Source organism: Heterocephalus glaber, unplaced genomic scaffold, assembly GCF_053883595.1.
Source record: "Heterocephalus glaber isolate CG9 unplaced genomic scaffold, H.glaber_assembly_v1.0 deba00001547, whole genome shotgun sequence".
Taxonomy (NCBI): Eukaryota; Metazoa; Chordata; class Mammalia; order Rodentia; family Bathyergidae; genus Heterocephalus; species Heterocephalus glaber.
Window position 1 is genome coordinate 13199734 of NW_028258340.1, and position 21740 is coordinate 13221473.

Genomic DNA, 21740 nt, shown 5'->3' on the forward strand with positions numbered 1-21740 from the left:
ATGTAAAACCAAATAAGCACTAATACAATTGTTGTGGGGGACTTCAATACCCCACTATCACAAATAAACAGGCCATCTAGACAAAAAGTCAAGAACAAAATTCTAGAACTGAACCAAGCTATTGAACAAATGGACTTAATAGATGTTTACAGAGTGTTCCACCACACAAGATCAGAATATACATTCTTTTTGGCTACACATGGCTCATTCTCCAAAATAGACCACATGCTAGCTCATAGGACATTTTTATGTAAATGCAAAAGAATTGAAGTGACCCCCTGTATGTTATCAGACCATAGTGCAATAAAATTGGAGATCAATAGCATAAGAAACTGCAAAACACAAACAAACACATGGAAATTGAATAACACTCTCCTGAACAATGAATGGGTCACAGAAGAAATTAAAAACGAAATTAGATAGTTTCTACAATTAAACGATAATGCCAATACAACATACAGGAATCTATGGAACACAATGAAAGCAGTTATACAAGGGAAATTCATAGCAGTAAATCTCATATTAGGGAAACAGACAGAGCTCAAATAAACAACCTAATGCAGAACTTCAAGCTCCTAGAAAAAGAAGAACATGACAAATCCAAAGCTCTTAAAAGAGAGGAAATTATAAAGATCAGAGCAGAAATCAATGCAATGGAGACTAAGAGAACAATACAAAAAAATCTATGAATCAAAGAGTTGGTTTTTTGAAAGAATAAATAAAATCAATAAACCTTTAACCGAATTTATCAAAAAAAGGAAACCAAAGTCTCAAATCCATGCAATTAAGAATGAAAAAGATAAAGTCACAAAAGTTCCATCAGAAATCCAGAGTATCATCAATACCTACTTCGAGGATCTGTACTCTAATAAAATGAAAACACAGAAGAAATGGACAGATTTCTAGATACATATGAATTGCCAAAGTTAAATGAAGAAGATATAGAAATTCTAAACACCCCAATTACAATGAGTTAAATTGAAAATATAATAAAAAATTTACCAACAAAGAAAAGCCCAGGTCCTTACGGCTTCACTGCTGAATTTTACAAGATATTTAAAGAACTAATGCCATTCCTCTTTAAACTCATCAAGGAAATTGAAAGGGAAGCAATACTTCCAAATTCATTCCTGGAAGCAAATGTTACTTTGATTCCAAAACCAGGGAAAGACACAACCCAAAAGGAGAACTACAGGCCAATCTCCATAATGAACATAGATGGAAAAATCCTCAACAAGATACTGGCAAACAGAATACAGAGGGTCTTCAAGAAGATTATACACCCTGACCAAGTCGGATTTAACCCAGGGATGCAAGGATGGTTCAACATAGGTAACTCAATAAATGTAATACACTATATTAACAGAGCCAAGGACAAAAACCGTATGATCATCTCAATAGATGAAAAAAAAAAGCATTCCACAAAATCTAACACCCATTCATGATAAAAAACAAAACCCTACAGAAAATTGGAATAGAAGGTCTTTGTCTCAACCTGACTAAGGCTATCTATGAAAACCAACAGCCAGCATCATACTAAATGGTCAAAAACTGAAAACTTTCATGCTAAAATCAGGAACAAGACAAGGATGCCCACTATCACCACTCCTGTTCAATATAGTTCTGGAAACATTAGCCACAGCAATTAGAAAAGAGAAAGAAATAAAAGGAATAAAGATAGGAAAGGAAGAAGTTAAACTGTCATTATTTGCTGATGATATCATACTTTACATAGAACACCCAAAAAACTCCACCAAAAGACTTCTAGACTTAATTGACAGATTCAGTAGTGTAGCTGGATACAAGGTCAAGACTCAAAAAACAATAGTCTTCTTGTACACAAAAAACAGACTCACTCAAAGAGAAAATAGTGAAACAATTCCTTTTACAATAGCAGCCAAAAAAATGAAATATCTAGGAATCACTCTAACAAAGGAAGTAAAAGACCTCTATAAAGAAAACTACAGCACTCTGAAAAAAGAGATCGAAGAGGATATAAGAAAATGGAAAGACATCCCTTTTTTCCTGGGTAGGAAGTACCAATATAGTGAAAATGAACATACTTCCAAAAGGGCTATATAGATTTAATGCAATGCTGATTGAAATTCCAACAATATACTTCACAGACCTAGAGAAAATATTCCAAAAATTCATTTGGAACCAGAAGAGACCTAGAATAGCAAAAGCAATTCTAGGAAACAGAGACATGGCCGGGGGTATCACAATCCCCAACTTGAAACTATACTACAAAGTTACTGTGATAAAAACAGCATGGTACTGGCAATGAAACAGACCCACGTATGAGTGGAATAGATTAAAAGATGCAGAAAGAACTCCAGACATACTCAGCCACCTCATCTTTGACAAAGGATCTAACCACCCTCACTGGAGGAAAGATAGCCTATTTAATAAATGGTGTTGGAAAAACTGGATTTCAACCTGCCAAAGATTAAAACTAGAGCCATATCTATCACCACACAATGAACTAAGATCGAAGTGCATTAAAGATCTAAATATTAAAACAGAAACACTAAACTTGTTGGAAGATAAGTTAGGTAGAACTCTTGAATACATTGGTATAGGAAAAGACTTCATGAACAAAACCTCAGCAGCATGGGAACTAGCAGAAAGAATCAGCAACTGGGATCTCATCTTATTAAAAAGCTTCTGCACTCCAAGAGAAACCACCAGCAGAGCTAAGAGTCAACCTGCAATGTGGGAAAAAAATTTAGCAGCTATACCTCAGACAAAGGACTACTATCTAGAATATATAAAGAACTGAAAAAATTCAGACCCCTCCAGTTTAAAGACCCAATTCAAAAACGGGTACCTGAAATGAACAGACATTTCTCAGACAAAGAAGTAAAAGCAGCAAATAAACATATGAAAAAATGTTCAACATCACTGGTCATTCGAGAGATGCAGATGAAAACAAAACTGAGATTCCACCTCACCCCAGAAAGAATGGCTGCTATTACGAAATCAACCAATAACAAATTCTGGTGGGTTTGTGAGGAGAAAGTAACCCTTCTCCATTGTTGGTGGGAGTGCAGACTGGTGCAACCACTGTGGAAATCATTATGGAGATACCTCAAAGAACTAGGACTAGAGGTCCCATTTTACTCAGCTATTCTCCTGATGGGTATCTTCCCAAAATCATTAAAAGAATCATACCACAGCGATATATGTGCACCCATATTTATAGCAGCACAATTTGTCATAGCTACAGCTTGGAAACAGCCCAAGTGCCCATCAACTGGACACTGGATAAAGAAGATGTGGTATTTTATAAAATGATTACTACTCATCCATAAAGAATGAGAAACTAGAGACATTTATAGCTAAATGGATGCATATTGAGGCCATACTCCTAAGGGAAATAAATAGGACAGACATGTGTAAATACCAAATAGTTTCTCTAGTGTGAGAAACTGAAAGTATAAATAAGAATTAAAATGATTAAAATTTGAAATAGGAAGAAAAGGTCCAAAATCATAGGGGAAGTTCGAGGGGAAGGGGAAACATGAGAAGGGAATGGAAAAATTAAGAGAAAAAGAAAAGATGGAAATAAAGTGTTTGTAAATAGGGAAGGGAGGAGGGAGTGAAGGGAGGACAGGGAATGGGGAAAAAAATAAGAACCAAAATACAACTTTTACAGCTACAATTATGCAATGATAAATGTAAACATATTGTATACCTAAAATATACCAATAAAAGAATTTAAGAAAAAGAAATATTTTCTCCCAAAAGACAAATTACATTAAGTAAAAGAATGTTTATGTTGTTAAACAATATAATTTTAAGATAGGAAATATAATTGTTTTCATGTAACATAAAATTGCAGAGTATTAATAGTAGAGACAACCAGTACAGGCAATGTATTTTGGAGCTAAAAATGTAGAGCTGGGATTAAAGATGGGAGGGAATTAATACAATAGTTTAATTGATTCCTATTTGCTATCTTATTATTTTGATGTTAGTATAACAAAAGTCATTTTTAATTGCATTTTTACATTGTTCAGTGATAGTATATAGAAATAAAATTTTGTATCTTGCAAACTTACTCAATCTGTTAATTCCATTTTTTCAATTGGTAGATTATTTTTAGAAAAAATTTTGGATTCATAGCAACATTGTACAAAAACTAGAACAAGTTCTCATATACCTTCTCTGTTCTGTCTACTCAGCTTTCCCAACTATCAATATTTCACACCAAAGTGGTACATTTTGTACAGTCGTAAACCAACACTGACACATCAATATTAAGTAAAATCTACCACTTTTCATTAGGGTTTAAAATATATAATAATCCGTATCCACTATTATAGCACCATAAAAAATAATTTTAGTACCCTAAATATCCCCTGTGCTCCACCTATTTACTTGTCTTTCCCTCCCTTCCTCCCTCTCTCCTTCCCTCCCTCTCAACCTCCCTTCCTCCCCTATCCCTGAACCCCTGATAACTTCCGATCATTTTACTGTTGCCACAGTTTTGCCATTTCTAGAATGTCATATATTTGGGATTATGCTATATGTAGTATAGTTTGATTGTCTTCTTTCACTTAGTAATGTTTTTAAAGCTGCCATGTCTTTTCATGGCTTGATAGCTGGTATCTTTTTAGTGTTGAATAATATTCCATTTTCTGTATTATCACAATTTATTCATCTATTTACTTTATGGGGCATTTTAGTTGTTTCTAAGTTTTGCTAATTATCAATAAAGCTGTTATAAATATTCCCATGAAGATTTTTTCTAAGGACATATATTTTCAACTCTTTTGGGTTAACAAAAATAAGTATAACTGCTTGATCATATAGTAAGATATTGTTTTGTTTTATAACAAACTGCCTCACTCTCTTCCAAAGTAGCTGTAGCATTTTGCACTCCCACTAGCAATGAATGAAAGTTCTTATTATTCTACATCCTCACCAGAATTTGATGTCAGAGTTTTGGATTTTAATGATTCTAACAGGTATGAAGTGGTCTAACAGTTGTGTCTCTCTGCCTGTGGTGATCCTTGTTTGTTTATTGTTTTAATGTATTCCTTAGCTGATTAATTCCTCATGCTGACTGGTTGGTACAGCTGTAAGTGTAATGTGGAAGTTCAGTTCTTTGATCGGACATGTAAACACCTTCTTGGTGGAGAAATCAGAGCTGCCTGGTATGGTCTGGCAGGGAGTGAAATTTACAATTTTCTGCTCTACTCTAGTTAATTCATTTTAGCCAGAAAAATACTGTTCATGGTAAGGATTAATTCTCCATTTTACTATTGATATGTATTGGCTTACATCATTCCCATTCTAAAACTGAAGATAAAGGGTATGTTCATGTGAAAATGAATGTTTTAGTCAGTCTTAATGGCATACAAGTGCAATCCCAGCTACTCAGAAGGTAGAAGCAAGATGATCACAAGTTTAAGGCCAGCCTGGGTAACATAGTAAGACCCTGTATCAAAATGAAACAAATTTTTAAAATGTGCTAGGGTTGTAGTCAGTGTTCCCTGGGTGCCAGCCGCAGTACTGAAAAAAAAAGTTATAACTTAAACCTATACCTAATGTTAGAACTTTAAACTTGCTGCATTTTTAGTGAAATAATTGAGTGGATGAAATTTACCATCAATTTATAAACACTCTGTTTTGTATGTCTTTGACCATTATGTGGGAAGAACATCTAGAGAAAACATGAAATTTATTCAACCACTGATTCTTAATTTATATTATTTCACTTGAATGAATCAGAAATCCCAAACCAAGAATTTAACACAAAAATTCATCTAGGAACTGTGATATCCCATAATGTTATTAGTAAAAGCAAGCACAAAATAATGTAGGAGAAATTCTCTAGTAATTCAGGCTACAAAGATTAGGGTAGGGCTAACCTAAAAAAACCCACAAAATAAGAAAGAAAGCATATAAAGCAGCAAAGTATTAAAAGGAAAAATCATGCATGCAACAGAAAGATTAAAGTTAAAATAACATACGAAAATGAGTGGATATGAGTCACAGATAAACATACATAAATATATATTTATTTGTTTTGCAGTACTGGAGATTGAACCTAGGGCCTTCACACTGAGTTGTATAACAAGCCCTTTTTAAAAAATTTGAGACAAAGTCTCCCTAAAGTCCCCAGGCTAGGTTGAAACTTACAACCCTCCTTTCTCAGCCAACCAGAGTGCTGAGATTACAGGCATGTGCCACCACACCTGGCTAACCTTATTATGAGTAAGCTCATTTTGAATAATGCAGATGTTTCAACCAATATGCTCTAATTCAGTTCACTTTCCCTCTAATAGGCAACCCTTGGTATTGGTACTGTACCATCAAAAAGAAAGAGCAGAGGTATTCTGAGTAAGTGCAGGAGCAAGGTCAGACTATTTTGTAAGATTTATTGCATCACATATCCCTGGAATGTAGTTGAGAGTAGTTATATTCCATTGGATCCTTGGAATCTTTTTCCATTAGAAGTGATAAGGACAGAATTATAGAGTGATACCCTAAGAAGAATGAAGCCCTCAACAGATTTAATTTGTTCTAAGAGATTGTATACCTCCATAAGCAAAACCTTAGAACTAATAGGTTATTTAAGAGTCATTCTTAGGGAGAAAAAGTAGGGGCATGGGACATTATGAAGGAGGAAAACAAATCTTCATGATGTTAATGAACAGGTTACCACTGTGGTCAATTGGGTCTCAATCTTACTGGGCACCTCAGGAAATTGATATAGAGTTCCATTTATAATTATTCCAATCAAAGCTCAAAGTACCTGACTTATTTTTCGATTATTTAACATCCATTAGTGGTCGTGCACTGCTCCTAAATCTATTCATTGTCACTTTTGTCCTGATTGATATAGAGTTAAGCATCTTCCTGTGGGCAGGAAGAGGCTTCAAGGAGAAAGCTGAAGTATTCTATAAACCCATAGCCTACAAGGAATATTCAAATGCCCAATGGCAGGACAAGGAGGGCATCTACTATGTTGCAGAATTGGAAACGACATTAAGATTAAGCATCTCTAAGGAAGAATGATGGCATAATGGCACAATGTGGTCAATGAAACTTCCAAGCTTCTAATGATCAAAATGGTTTCTAACTCTGTTAACCCACCTCAAAGGGGATGTAGATAATTGTAGGCAAATGTCTCAACTCAGAAATAATATATGATACTATACCTACGTATCTATCTAGCATGAGTCAGGTAAAGTATTTTGGATATTTAAAAAGGAAATAGATATTATTTTATTACTCTATCTTTTTTTTTTTTGGTACCAGGGATCAAACTCGGGTCCTTGCACTTGTGCAGCAGGTGGCGAAACCACTGAGCTAAATCCCCAGTCCATATTACTCTATCTTTCAAAATAGAACCTTCTTCTCCATGAATCCTTGTGGTATGACAGATTACTCTTTGGACATATAAGGATCAGAAGCTAGCACTGCATATTCCATAGGGTCATTGCTCATGAATTCTTCATGATTTAGAACATATACACTTATGAATGTCTTTGTATTTCACTTTAAGACTCTATAATCATTAAGAAATTAATGGTTTCAAGGAAAAAGAAAGTATAACATAAAGCTTTTGGCCAAAGCTTTATATTCAAACTCATGCATTTCCATTATTGTTCACAATTAAATAGCCACAGAGCCTTTATCTTTGATAATACTAATAATTACTGGTGCATTGTTTAAATTTTCTGTTGCAAACATTTCATTTAATTTAAATTTCTTCTTCCAAAGGTCTTTATTTTAATCTGTTCTTGCAGGGGAAATTCATCCTTTTTTAGTTTTTGGATTTCTTTTAGTGAATTGTTTTGATGAAGCAATTATTTCTTATGATTTCCTCTAATGTGGTTGCCACAATCCAAATACCTCCTGCAGAAGGAAAGTAATCAATGAACAAAAATGATAACGTGTGTCTGGAGCTTTTCTGTAAGGAGAAAATTGTATTTTAAAATTAGATTTGTGCTTGAGTAGGAAGGCATAAAAATAGCAATATTCTGACAGCCTCTCAGGATAACTACTTTTTTCCTCCATAGATTAGCTGAGAATCCTGAGGTTTACTTAAATTAAGCTTAGCATGAATTTTGTACTGTTTTTCATTGCCAATGTGTATTAAAACATAATATAACATTATTATATGGTATATGCATATGCATGCATAAAACATATGTGTTATGTAATATATACCTAATATGTAATAATATAATTTTACATCTAAATTATAGTGTATATATTACATATATAAACATATAACAAACACATAAGACCTAAATTTGCTTTACAAAGGATTTAAATCATTTAATGTTCCTGCAGGAATGATTATTTTTCTTTACATAGAGTCTTCAGTGCATTTGAAATCAAGTTGACTGTCTTTAACATGTGAGCTTTGTTTCCCATGTTACCAAACAAATTTTAGAATTTAATTTCATTGTCATGATATTTATCTGGTTGATATTCTTAATTTGTTTATAAATTTCTACAGAATTTCTTCACATGGAATTAGGCCTTAGGATACTTTTATCAATTGTTATTTATTAATTATCTACATATATTGGCAATAGATGGAAAGAAAAGTATAACGGTGAAATTTTTTTCAATGATTTTATGCTGTATTCTATTTTAGGATTTAAGAGATTTTTATAATGACACTCTATTCCATGACGGATTTAAAAAATGATAACCTTCAGAGAACAAAGTGATATTGGTTGAAAGTAAGACTAGAATAGATAACAGAGATGAAAGATATCCTGTCCAGGGTGGTTGAGACCTTGATGAAAGAGCAAGGTTTACCATGGGTAAACCAGCAGAGTAAAACAAGAAAATTTTCAATAGAGCAAAATTTTTCTAAGACTTATGTTTTACAGTTGTTGCATCTCCTGCCCTTTTTAGCAGCAAGTCTTGTGCCTTGCTGTAACTTCCCTGTTTGATGGATTGGGGCTGTTCTAAAATAATTTCAACCATCCATATAGTCCAAACCAGAGATTACAAATTTAAAGCTGGAAAGGAAACAAAGCACATTTATTATGCAATTTATATATTTTATTCCCTATCATCAAAAATTTAACATATTTCATATCTGGATTTTATCTGAGTTTAACAAATATGTGTGTTACCCAGTGCTTCAGAGATAGTGAATAAAAGCTACTTGTGTAGGGAAGCTTTTTAACTTCTTTCCATAAACTATTTGACAATATCCTTACTTAGTGTATAATTAGATAATATAAAACATAGAAATCTTTTGGAAGAACACTACTTTAAGAGTATCTCTAATTATAGTCTGGATGTGGGTTATGCATTAATTCGGACATATTTTCAGGAAACATTACATATATTTGCTTCTGCAAATATTGGACACCCAGAAAGTGGTCTTCAAGATGTGAACACAGTTTCTCCTTAAATATTAACAACAAACTTTAAGAGGAGAAAAGAATCATTGATTTGTTCTTGTCTCCAATTCACAGCCAGATTAAAGAAGTGGTCGTTATTATGTGCTATCTTAAAAATATAATTTTGCATAGATATGTGTGGAAATAAAAGCCTGGTTTAGAAAAACTAATGCAACACAAGTTATTATAGGCAAGATAAAATAAGACTGTGGAAGTGGTAACCTCAATACAGGAATTACTGAAATATTTTAGGATGACTTTATTTTAAAGTTGATAAAGAATCCTTTGGGGCTATAGTCCAATTAATATATTGTATAAGAACAGGACTGTGGACAGAAAGCTCTGAATGTTAAAATACTACAATTCATTCATTAGTTCAGTTACCATTAGTGGGAATCTTTTACATGTCAGAATCTGTATCTGGCATTAGTGATGACAAAATGAACAATGAGGACAAATGTTGGGAATCATAAAACTTGTCTGAGAAAAAAAATCATGACCAAGATTTTGTTGTATAAATAAGGAAGAAGAGTATTAGACATATTTTAATTTGTGCACTCTCACGAAAATGAACTATGTAATTATGATAGCATAAGCCAGAAATGATTATGTTTGGCATTGATTCCAGATGATTATACAAGATGTTCCTATCAGGGAAAGGAAAAACTGAGGACTGAGGTGGCAAGCTGGAAGAAGTACATTCTGAACTCAGGTATAAGAATTTAAACAAAACTCAAACATGTGACTACAGGAGCTGGGGATATAGCTCAGTGGCGCCACTCCTGCCTGGCAAGCGCAAGGTCCTGAGTTAGATATTTGGTACCAGAAAAAAAAAAGAGAGAGAGAGAGAAAAGAAAAGAAAAGAAAAGAAAGAAACATGTGACTACAAATATGAAGAATCCTATTTAATTAGGAAGGAAATTACATTTGGAAATTTCAAAGATCTCTTTCCATGTACATACTTAAATATTTTTTTAATTTTTCCTCTCGTACAGAAGCATATTCTTTTATCTGATTACATTTAACTGATACTTTTTAAAATACAGGGCAATATAAAGGTATAATTAATGTCATCATGTCAAATTTATTCTATAATATATAAAGGACATATTGAAGCTGAATTTGACTATGAGGCTGAGTGAGGTTCATTATTTCTTGTATTTCTCTGGAAGAAATTGGATACAGTCAAATAAACTGGAAATATACAGGTGGATTTTGTTTAATTGTTTTAATTAAGATTAATTAATCTTTAAAAAATGATATGTTTAACATACCTGATAGGTTTAACATTTTGCTTGACAAAAACATAGAAAGTAATGATTTTTAAATTAATAGGTTATTAATCTTGACCTTAGAGAATAAAGTAATTTATTTTGAAGGTAATTGAACTTAATATGCAAAATCTAATAAAGTTTAAATATTAGTAATATAATTGTTATTTTAAGCTAAGATCAAATGAATAATATAATGGCAGAGAAGAGCAAGGAGAACATTAGCTCTGTAAAAATAACAGCAGTACATTTCCGTTTGCTTGGCAGAGAGTAAAAGCACAAAATGAACAAGGAAATTTACAAACCCTAGCACCAGCATTTTCCAGCTCTGCATCCTGGAATAAGTCACTTAATTGTTCTAAACTTCAAATTTCATCATTTTTACTGTCTTTGTTACTTTCTTGTTGCTTGGACATAATACCTGATACCTACAAGTCAAAGGAAGAAAGTTTTATTTTAGCTCACAGTTTGTACAGGTTTTACTCCATATTCAACTGGCCCAAGACAGGACAGCACAGCAGAGAGGCATTGGAACAGGAGAAACAGTTCATGGCATGGCACGGAAGAAGCAGCAAGCAATGAGCAGTAAGCCTCTGTTTACTTTTTTATTCCTTTCAAGGTACAAGCCTATTGGTTGGTCCTACCCATACCATGGATGGGTCTTCTCATTATCCACATCCAGAACTGTGATAAACCAATCAGTGGACTGATCCATTTATCACACCTTTAGTCCAGTATCTGGCACCTATGATATAGCCACCTCCAAAAAGTCCCATTAATGAGCACATGAAGATTTGTTGGGATATCTATATTTGAGCTATAACATTCTAACTACTGACCCCAGAAGACTCATGTGGATCCCTTCATGTAATATGCATGTAGTCCTTCTCTTAAAAGTTGCCAAGCCTTAAGAGTTTCAGGATTGCTGAAAAGTCCAAGTGCAAAGTATCCTTTTAGTAAGGCAAATTCTAAGCTTCAGTCCCCTATAAAAAATAAAAGAAAGTTAAACACTTCCAGCATACAGTGCCATGAGATAAACATTCCCAATCCAAAGGGTAGAAGTAGGGAGATAGAAATGTATGGGACCAAGGCAAGACCAAAGTACATCAGGGCAAACAATAAGGTCTGTACTTCTATTTCTAGCATCTGTGAAATTCTGCAGCAAGATGTGAATTCCAAAGGGCTTGGTGGATCCACCTCTATGGCACTGCCAGTGCTTGTAGCCCTTCATGGCTTTTCACTTGGGCCAGCTTTGCTCACTTCTTGAAGCTTTCCTCAGACAATCCATGTTCCTGGCTTCTCTATCCTGTGATCTCCACTGCACTTTTGGCATCACACTCACACTTCACACTGCCCTTTCAGGGTCACACTGCCTGCCTACCAGTCCTTCTTCTGAAATCGGGGTGGAAGCCTTCCTGACTCCATAACATTTGCATTCTGTGTACACCTGAAACCAGCACTATATGGATGACAGTAAGGTCTACCACAGGCTACAGAAGTATCCAGGCTTCCGTTTTTTTGGCTGTATGAGTCAATGCCTAGATTGCTGAGCACTAAGAACTCAATCCAGAAGAACAAATGCTATAGGCCTCCAACTTCTGGAACACGTTGCCCTGGGGCTGTCTGCTCAAATCAAAATCTTTCATTATTGCAATTTTGAGGTTTCAAAGAGTGGAGTCCTGCTAGTTCTTATGATACACTGAGAACATCTTTTCTATTGTCCACTTTCAAATTACTTGATTTTTTCATGCCAATCATTTCAGCAACAAATTTCTCCTCTGTTCTACCTTTGCAGTCTACAACTTCGGTGGAGTTTCCCTTTAGGCCAAAATGAAAATCATCTGGTTGGGCCATTTGCTCTTAGTTCTCAAGGTAGAGCCTAATGAAAACCCCCAATGTTGCCATGCCACTGCCTCACCTTTAAACTGCCTTGAAATTTATCCTGCCAGAGAAGTTAGTCCATTGCCTGCCCTTAAGATCAGTCTCCTGCATTATCTCTGGATACAGGCAAAATATAGACAAATTTTCTGCCAAACACATATGGTCTGGAGTCCAACCTCCAATACAGTCCTTATTTCCAAATGAACCTGAGCCTGGTTTTACTGGCTGCATTTCTATAAGCATTCTGATCATCTGAGCTCTGACCAGCATCTTCCATCAAGCTTGGCTCACAACACTCTAGGGCTACTTCTCCAGGCAGCATCTCCAAACCTTTCCAAACTCTTCACACAACCCAGTTCCAAAGGATCCTGGAACACATGGCCATGGAGTATCACAGCAATGACCCACAGCTCTTGTACTAAAATCTGTCTTAGTTACTTTCTCTTTGTTTGGACAAAATACCTGACACCCACAAGTTAAAGGAGTGAGGGTTTATTTTGGCTCATAGTTTGTAGAGGTTTCATTCAGTCCATAGTTGGCTGGCTCCAAGGCATGCTGCCATAGCAGAGGGGAATGGCAGAGGAGGGTTGCTCATGGCATGGCAGGCAGGAAGCAGCAAGCATGAGAAGAGAACTTTCTGTTCATCTCTTATTCCTTTTGAAATACAAGCCTATTGGTAGGTGCACTCATATACAGGTTGGGTCTTTCTGTTATTCATACCCAGAACTGTGTAAAGCCAATCAGTGGACTAATGCAGTTATCACACCCATGATCCAGCCACCTCCCAAAAGTCCCATGTGTGAGTGCATTAGACTTTGGGGGGACATCTAGACATAAGCAGTAACATATTATTTCATAAAGATGATGGATGGTGTATTTAGTGCTTCTTGGACAATGAATACTAAATAAATGTTATTGTTTTGCTCCCATTAATTCATCAGAGTAAAAATAAATGGCCTAACCATACAAGAAATAGCACTCCCCTTTTCCTCTATCTCTTGGTCCTTTTCTCATTTGTAAAAGCTCTATCTCCCTGTTTGTTATTTTTCACTTTTTATTTTGTTCTTTTATTTATTTATACTTTGGGTTTCTTATGTACCACCAAGTTGACATTACCACATTATGAATGATGAAATACTTAAAAATACTTAAAGCCATACTAACATTTTAAATTATGACTAAAGATCACTTTGCAATTGAACAGAATTTAAAATGTAGAAGTGGGCCGGGGATTTAACTCAGTGGTTTTGCTGCCTGCCGCAAAAGCACAAGGTCCCAAGTTCAATCCCCTGTACCCCCCCATAAAAAGGAAATAAAATGTAGAAGTGCTAAGATTTTACCTAAACAAGATGTTGAATTAGTGAGTTCAAGAACCCTAGAAACACTTGAGCTAAAAATACACAAAATATAGCATTTTTATGAACAACACACTCTTGCACACATTGAAGAGACTTTTGCAAGAATGTGATTGCCTAAGCAAGAAAAAGTTGAACAAAAAGCTGTAAAAAATTTTGAAACATTTCTTCCCTACCTCCTGCAGCACTGTGCAGTTGTGAGGAAGCCACTCACTTTCTGATTCCTTCCTGACAATGAAAGAAAACGCATAAACTTTGTTTGCAACATTCCTGTTTGGAAGCTGTCCAAGGGATTAACTTCACTTAGGGCAGTACTCAAAAGGAAAACATAATTTGGATGTCAGTTTAGAGGTATCTGAAAACAGAGTTAGGCAGCAAGATATGTTAGATTCCTATGAGAATCTGAGGACAAGCAATTATAAGCACAATAATATAACAATATAAATCTTTGAGAAGAAATAGAACTGATAATCTTAGTGAAGTTCATATACATAAACATGGTTTTGGGATCTGGACTATAAGCACATGAACAGGATCAGAGAAGATACATCCTTTGAAAGGTTTGAGAGAATCTAAAGCATCTATACTGGGCTGATTAAAGATTTTCTTCTGCACAGTGTGAAAAGTCAGGAGAGGTGGCTGTTTTTTCAAATGTCTAATTTGCAACAAATGACCACAAGATATCCAAAAAGCACAAAAACAGGCCCTATTCTAAAGAACAAAATAAATCTTCAGAAATTGCTCCTAGACAAATACAGGCCTATAACTTACTTCACCAAACTTTAGAAACAATTTTCTTAAATATATACAAAATGATAAAGGATAGTACAGGCAGACAATGAAAGAAAATCAGGAAAATGATATTTGAACAAAATGATAATATAATCAGAGATATTATCTATTTAAAAACCAAATTTGGAGTTGAAAAATTAATAAAATTGAAAAATTGACTAGAAAGTTTGACCAGTAGACTCATATAGTCAAAATAAAGAATAAGTAAATTTGAAAACAGATCACTCAAAGTCATTAAATCTAATGAGCAAAAAATTTAAAACAAGAATGAAGAAAAGGTAACAGAGCTTAAGAGATTTATGGGGGGCTGTGAAATAGGAAGAAAAGGTCCAAAGGAGTAGGGGAAGTGGGAGGGGTGGGAGAAAGAAAAGAAAGGAAAAGAAAAAATATGAGACAAGGAAAAGATGAAAACAAAATCTTTGTAAATAGGGAAGGGTGTGGGGGGGCTGACTGGAGGGCAGGGGAATGGCTAAAAAATAAGAACCAAAATACATCATGTAAAGGTACAAGATTCCAATGATGAATGTAACTGTATTTTATACTGAAAATTTACCAATGAAGAGTACCGAAATATGAAGCATGAATGTCTAAGTAAAAAGAGGCTTGTTTCAAGAAATAACTGCTGGACATTTTTCATATTTTATTAAATAATGAATACATGAATGCAAGAATAGCAAAAATTTTTAAAGGGTTGAGAATGTGGCTCACTACAAAATCCCCAGTATTGTTAAGGAAAGAAGGAAGGAAGGAAAGAAGAAAAGAAGGAAGGAAGGAAGGAATAGCAGGATGGAAAGATAGAAAGAAGGAAAAAGAACAACAAGACAAACCCAAAGCTCGTACTACAAGTGAGGAAATTATAAAGATCAGAGCAGAAATCAGTGTAATGGAGACTAAGAGAACAATACAAAAAAAATCAATGAATTGAAGAGTTCGTTTTTCTAAAGAATAAATAAACTCGATAAACCCTTAGCCAATCTTATCAAAATAAGGAAAGAAAAGGCTCAAATTCATGGAATTAGGAATGAAAAAAGTAAAGTCACAATAGAACCAGCAGAACTCCAGACGACCATCAATACCTTTGTTGAGAACTTGTACTCTAATAAAATGGAAAACACAGAAGAAATGGACAGATTTCTAGATACATATGAATTATCGAAATTGAAAGAAGAAGATATAAAAATTTATAACACCCCAGTTAGAATCAGTGAAATTGAAAATGTAATTTAAAATTTACCAACAAAGAAAAGTCCAGGTCCTGAGGGCTTCACTGCTGAATTCTAAAAGACATTTAGAGAGGAACCATTGCCACTACTCTTTAAACTTTTCAATGAAATTGAAAGGGAAGCCATACTTCCAAATTCATTCCTGGAAGCAAGTGTTGCTTTGATTCCAAAACCAGGGAAAGAACCAACCAAAAAAGAGAAGTACAGGCCAATCTCATTAAAGAACATAGATGCATAAATCTTCAATAAGATACTGTCAAGCAGAATACAGAGGGTCATCAAGAAGATCATACACCATGACCAAGTCGGATTTATCCCAGGGATGCAAGGATGTTTTTAACATATGTAAAACAATAAATGTAATGCACTATATTAACAGAGTCAAGGAAAAAAATCATATGATCATCTCAATAGATGGAGAAAAGACATTCATGATAAAAAGCCATGCACAAAATTCAAATAGATGCTCTTCATCTTAACTTGATAAAGGCTATCTATGAAAAACCAACAGCCAACATCATACTAAATGGTCAAAAATTGAAAACCTTCATAATAAAATCAGGAACAAGACATGGATGTCCACTATCACCACTCTTGTTCAATATAGTTTTGGAAACATTAGCCACAGGAATTGGACAAGAGAAAGAAATAAAAGGAATAAAGATAGGAAAAGAAGAAGGTAAACAGTCATTATGTGCTGACAATATGATACTCTACAGAGAAGACCCAAAAAACTCTGCCAAAAGACTTCTAGACTTAATGGACAGATTCAGTAGAGTAGCTGGTTATGAGGTAAACACTCAAAAATCAATAGCCTTCTTGTACATAGAAAACAGACCCACTGAGAGAAAAGTTACAAAAACAATCCCTTTTACAACAGTATCCAAAAAAATGAAATATCTAGGAATCAATCTAACAAAGGAAGAAAAAGACTTCTACAATGAGAACTACAACACTTTGAAAAAAGAGATTGAAGAGGATATGAGAAAATGGAAAGACATCACTTGTTCCTTTGAAGGAAGAACCAATATAGTGAAAATGACCATACTTCCAAAACTGCTATACAGATTTGATGCAAACCCAACTGAAATCACAACAGTATATTTCACAGAACTAGAGAAAACAATCCAAAAATTCATCTGGAACCAAAAGAGACCTAGAATAGCAAAAGCAATTCTAGGCAACAGAGACATGGCAGGGGTATCCCAATGCCCAAATTGAAACTATACTACAAAGCTACTGTGATAAAGACATCATGGTACTGTTAAAGAAACAGACCTGAGGATCAGTGGAACAGATTAGAAGATGAAGAAACAACTTCAGATATACTCAGCCACCTCATCTTTGACAAAGGAGCTAACCACCCTCACTGGAGGAAAGATAGCCTATTTAATAAATGGTGTTGGAAAAACTGAATTTCAACCTGCCAAAACTTAAAACTAGAGCCATATCTATCACCAAGCACTAAACTATGATCAAAGTGGATTAAAGATCTAAATATTAAAACAGAAACACTAATCTTCTGGAAGATAAGTTAGGTAGAACTCTTGAAGACATTGGCATAGGAAAAGACTTTATGAACAAAACCTAAGTAGCACGGGAACTAGCAGAAAGAATCAACAACTGGGATGTCGTCTTATTAAAAAGCTTCTGGACTCCAAGAGAAACCACCAAGAGAATAATACAATGTGGGAAAAAAATTTTGGCAGGTGTTCCACAGACAAAGGACTACTATCTAGAATATATAAAGAACTGAAAAAAATAAGACCCCCCAAATGTAAAGACCCAATTTAAAAATGGGCATCTGAAATGAACAGACATTTCTCAGACAAAGAAGTAAAAGCAGCAAATACACATATAAAAAAATGTTCAACATCATTGTTCATTTGAGAGAAGCAGATGAAAACAACGCTCGGATTCCACCTCACTCCAGAAAGAATGGCTGCTATCAAAAATCAACCAATAAAAAATGCTGGCAGAGGTGTGAGGAGAAAAGAACCCTTCTTGGCCCCCATCTGTCCTGCTGCTCCCAGCCCAGAGGTAGGGCCTCCTGAGCCACCGTCCCACTGCTCCCAGCCCAGAAGAAGGGGCTTCCCAGCCACCATCCGTCCCGCCACTCCCAACCCAGAGGAAGGGGCTTCTGGGCCACCATCCCTACCACCGCTCCCAGCCCCTGGCCCACCTCTCCCAGCTCAGAGGAAGTGAGCCGCACTGGCTCGAAGAGCACTCCCCCTGGCCCATCCAAGTCAAAATGAGAAAACACGTAAATAAGTCTCAAAACCAGACTTCCAGATCACCTACAGCAACCCCAAAGGGAAGTGAGATGGAACACACAGATGCTCAAAAACCTGGACCCACTGAACTGGCAAAAAAAAGGGGTTCTGCAAAAAAAAAAAAAGAAATTTGAAATAATTTCTCAGATAACAGGAGAAATTGTGCCCCTAGTGCAAGACATGATTAATAAATCTAGAGAGGAGCTCAGGAACATGATGGAATCCCAACATAGGAAACAAATGGAATCCATAAAACAGATCCAAATAGATTTCCAGGACATGAAAAACTCCACTGAAAGTCTACACAGCAGAATGAGCCAATGTGAGGACAGAATTTCAGATATAGAAGATAAGATTGCAATTACTGACCAGGAAAAGAAAAATTGCTTCAAAATTATAAGGTAACATGAGGAATCAATCCAGCAGCTGTTAGACGATGCAAAGAAGAATAACATAAGACTGATTGGGCTCAGTGAAGAAACAGGAGAGAGTGGAGATGACATAAAAAATCTCTTCACAGAAATAATGGCAGAAAACTTCCCAAGCAGGGGAAAAGAACTTGACATACAGAGAAGTGAGGCATATAGGACTCCAAATAGCCTTGATCAAAAAAATCTACACATAGGCATATAATTGTTAAGATTCCAGAAACACAACAGAAGAACAAAGTTCTCCAAGCAGTGAGAGAAAAGAAACAAATCACATACAAAGGAAAGCCCATCAGAATCACAGCAGACTTCTCAACACAAAACATCAAGGCAAGAAGAGCTTGGAGGGACATATTCCAAGCCCTAAAAGAAAACAGCCTCCAACCCAGATTGATGTACCCTGCAAAACTCTCTTTCAAAATGGATGGAGAAATAAGATACTTTCATGACAAAGAGCGCCTTAGGAACTTTGTGAATACCAAACCAGCACTCCAAAGAATTTTACACAATATCCTAGGAAAAGACAATGAGGATCACAACCCCAGGAAGCAAAGCAGAATGAACCCATCTGGCATGACAAGAAATTAAATGTAAAGGGGGAGAACCCAAAAAAAAGAATAAGTCATGGCAATGACAAGTCAATACATTTCAGTTATAACCATCAACATTAATGGTCTCAGCACACCAATCAAAAGAAATAGACTGGCAGAATGGGTCAAGAAGAAAGATCCAATAATATCCTGCATACAAGAAACACACTTAATTCAAAAGGAAACTCATAGACTGAACGTTAAAGGATGGAAAACAATACTGCATGCGACAGGAACCCGAAAAAAAGCAGGAGTAGCTATCCTCTTTGCAGATCAAGTAGATTTCAAACCAACACTGATTAAGAGAAATGAAGAAGGACACTACAACCTTGTAAAGGGAGGAATCCAAGAGGAAGAGATGACAATCATAAACATCTATGCACCAAACACTAGTGCACCCAACTATATAAAACAAATACTAATGGACATGAAAAGTCATATATGCACTAATACAATTGTAGTGGGGGATCTCAACACCCCACTGTCACAGATAGATCAACTAGATTAAAAATAAGTAATGAAATACTAGAACTCAATTGAACTCTTGAACAAATGAACTTAACAGATGTTTACAGAGTCTTCCACCCCACAAAATCAGAATACACATTCTTCTCAGCTGCACATGGGTCATTCTCCAAAATAGACCACATACTCACACATAGAACATGCTTAAGTAAGTGCAAAGAAATTGAAATTATCCCCTGTATATTATCAGACCATAGTGCAATGAAATTGGAGATCCATAGCAAAAGAAACTCAAAAAATTTCATAAACACATGGAAACTGAACAACACACTTCTGAATAACCAGTGGGTCACAGAGGAAATTAAAGAAGAAATCAGACAGTTCCTTCAATTAAATGACAATGACAATACAACATATTGGAATCTATGGGACACAATGAAAGCAGTCTTATGAGGAAAATTCATAGCAGTGAATACACATATTAGGAAAAAAGAACGAGCCCAATTAAACAACCTGATGCTGAACCTCAAGCTTCTAGAAAAAGAAGAGCAGGACAACCCCAAAGCTCATGCAAGGGAGGAAATTATAAAGATCTGAGGAGAAATCAATGCAATGGAGACTAAGAGAACGATACAAAAAATCAATGAAGCCAAGAGTTGGTTCTTCGAAAGAATCAACAAAATTGACAAACCTTTAGCCAACCTTATCAGAAAAAGGAAAGAAAAGGCCCAAATCCATGCAATTAGGAATGAAAAGGGTGAAACTACAACAGACCCAGCAGAAATCCAGATGATCATCAATACCTACTTCCAGAACCTATACGCCAATAAGATGGACAACACAGAAGAAATGGACAGATTCCTAGATACATATGAATTACCAAAGTTGAATGAAGAAGACCTAAAAACTCTGAACAACCCAATATCAACCAATGAAATTGAAAATGTAATTAAAAACTTACCAACTAAGAAAAGCCCGGGCCCTGATGGCTTCACTGCTGAATTCTACAAGACATTTAGAGAGGAACAGCTGCCACTACTCTTTAAACTCTTCAATGAAATTGAAAGGGAAGCAATACTCACAAATTCATTCCTGGAAGCAAGCATCACCTTGACCCCCAAAGCAGAGAAAGACCCTACTGAAAAGGAGATCTATAGGCCAATCTCACTAATGAACATAGATGCAAAAATCCTTAATAAGATAATGGCAAACAGAATGCAGAAGATCATCAAGAAGATCATACACCCTGATCAAGTGGGATTCATCCCAGGGATGCAGGGATGGTTCAATATATGAAAATCAATCAATGTAATACACTATATCAATAGAGCCAAGGACAAAAACCATATGATTATTTCCATAGATGCAGAAAAAGCATTTGACAAAATCCAACATGCATTTATGATGAAAACCCTACAAAAAATTGGAATAGATGGTCTCCACCTCAAACTGATAGAAGCCATCTATGAAAAATCAACAGCCAATATCATACTAAATGGTCAAAACCTGAAATCCTTCACACTAAAATCAGGAACAAGACAAGGATGTCCACTATTACCAGTCTTGTTCAATATAGTTCTGGAAACATTAGCCACGACAATTAGACAAGAGAAAGAAATAAAAGGATTAAAGATAGATAATGAAGAAGTCAAATTGTCATTATTTGCAGATGACATAATATTCTATATAGAAGACCCCAAGAACTCCACCAAAAGTCTTCTAGACTTAATAACCAAATTCAGTCAATTAGCTGGTTACAAGGTCAACACACAAAAATCAATAGCTTTCTTCTACACCAATGACAGACTCACTGATTGAGAAATAGGGCAAATAATTCCTTTCACAATAGCATCCAAAAAACTGAAATACCTAGGAATCAACCTAACAAAAGAAATCAAAGACATCTTCTCTGAAAACTATGGCACTCTGAAAAGAGAGTTTGAAGATGATATCAGAAAATGGAAAGACAGCCCCTGCTGCTGGGTAGGAAGGATTAATATAGTGAAAATGGCCATACTTCCAAAACTGCTATATAAATTTAATGCAATTCCAATTGAGATCCCAGCAGCATACTTC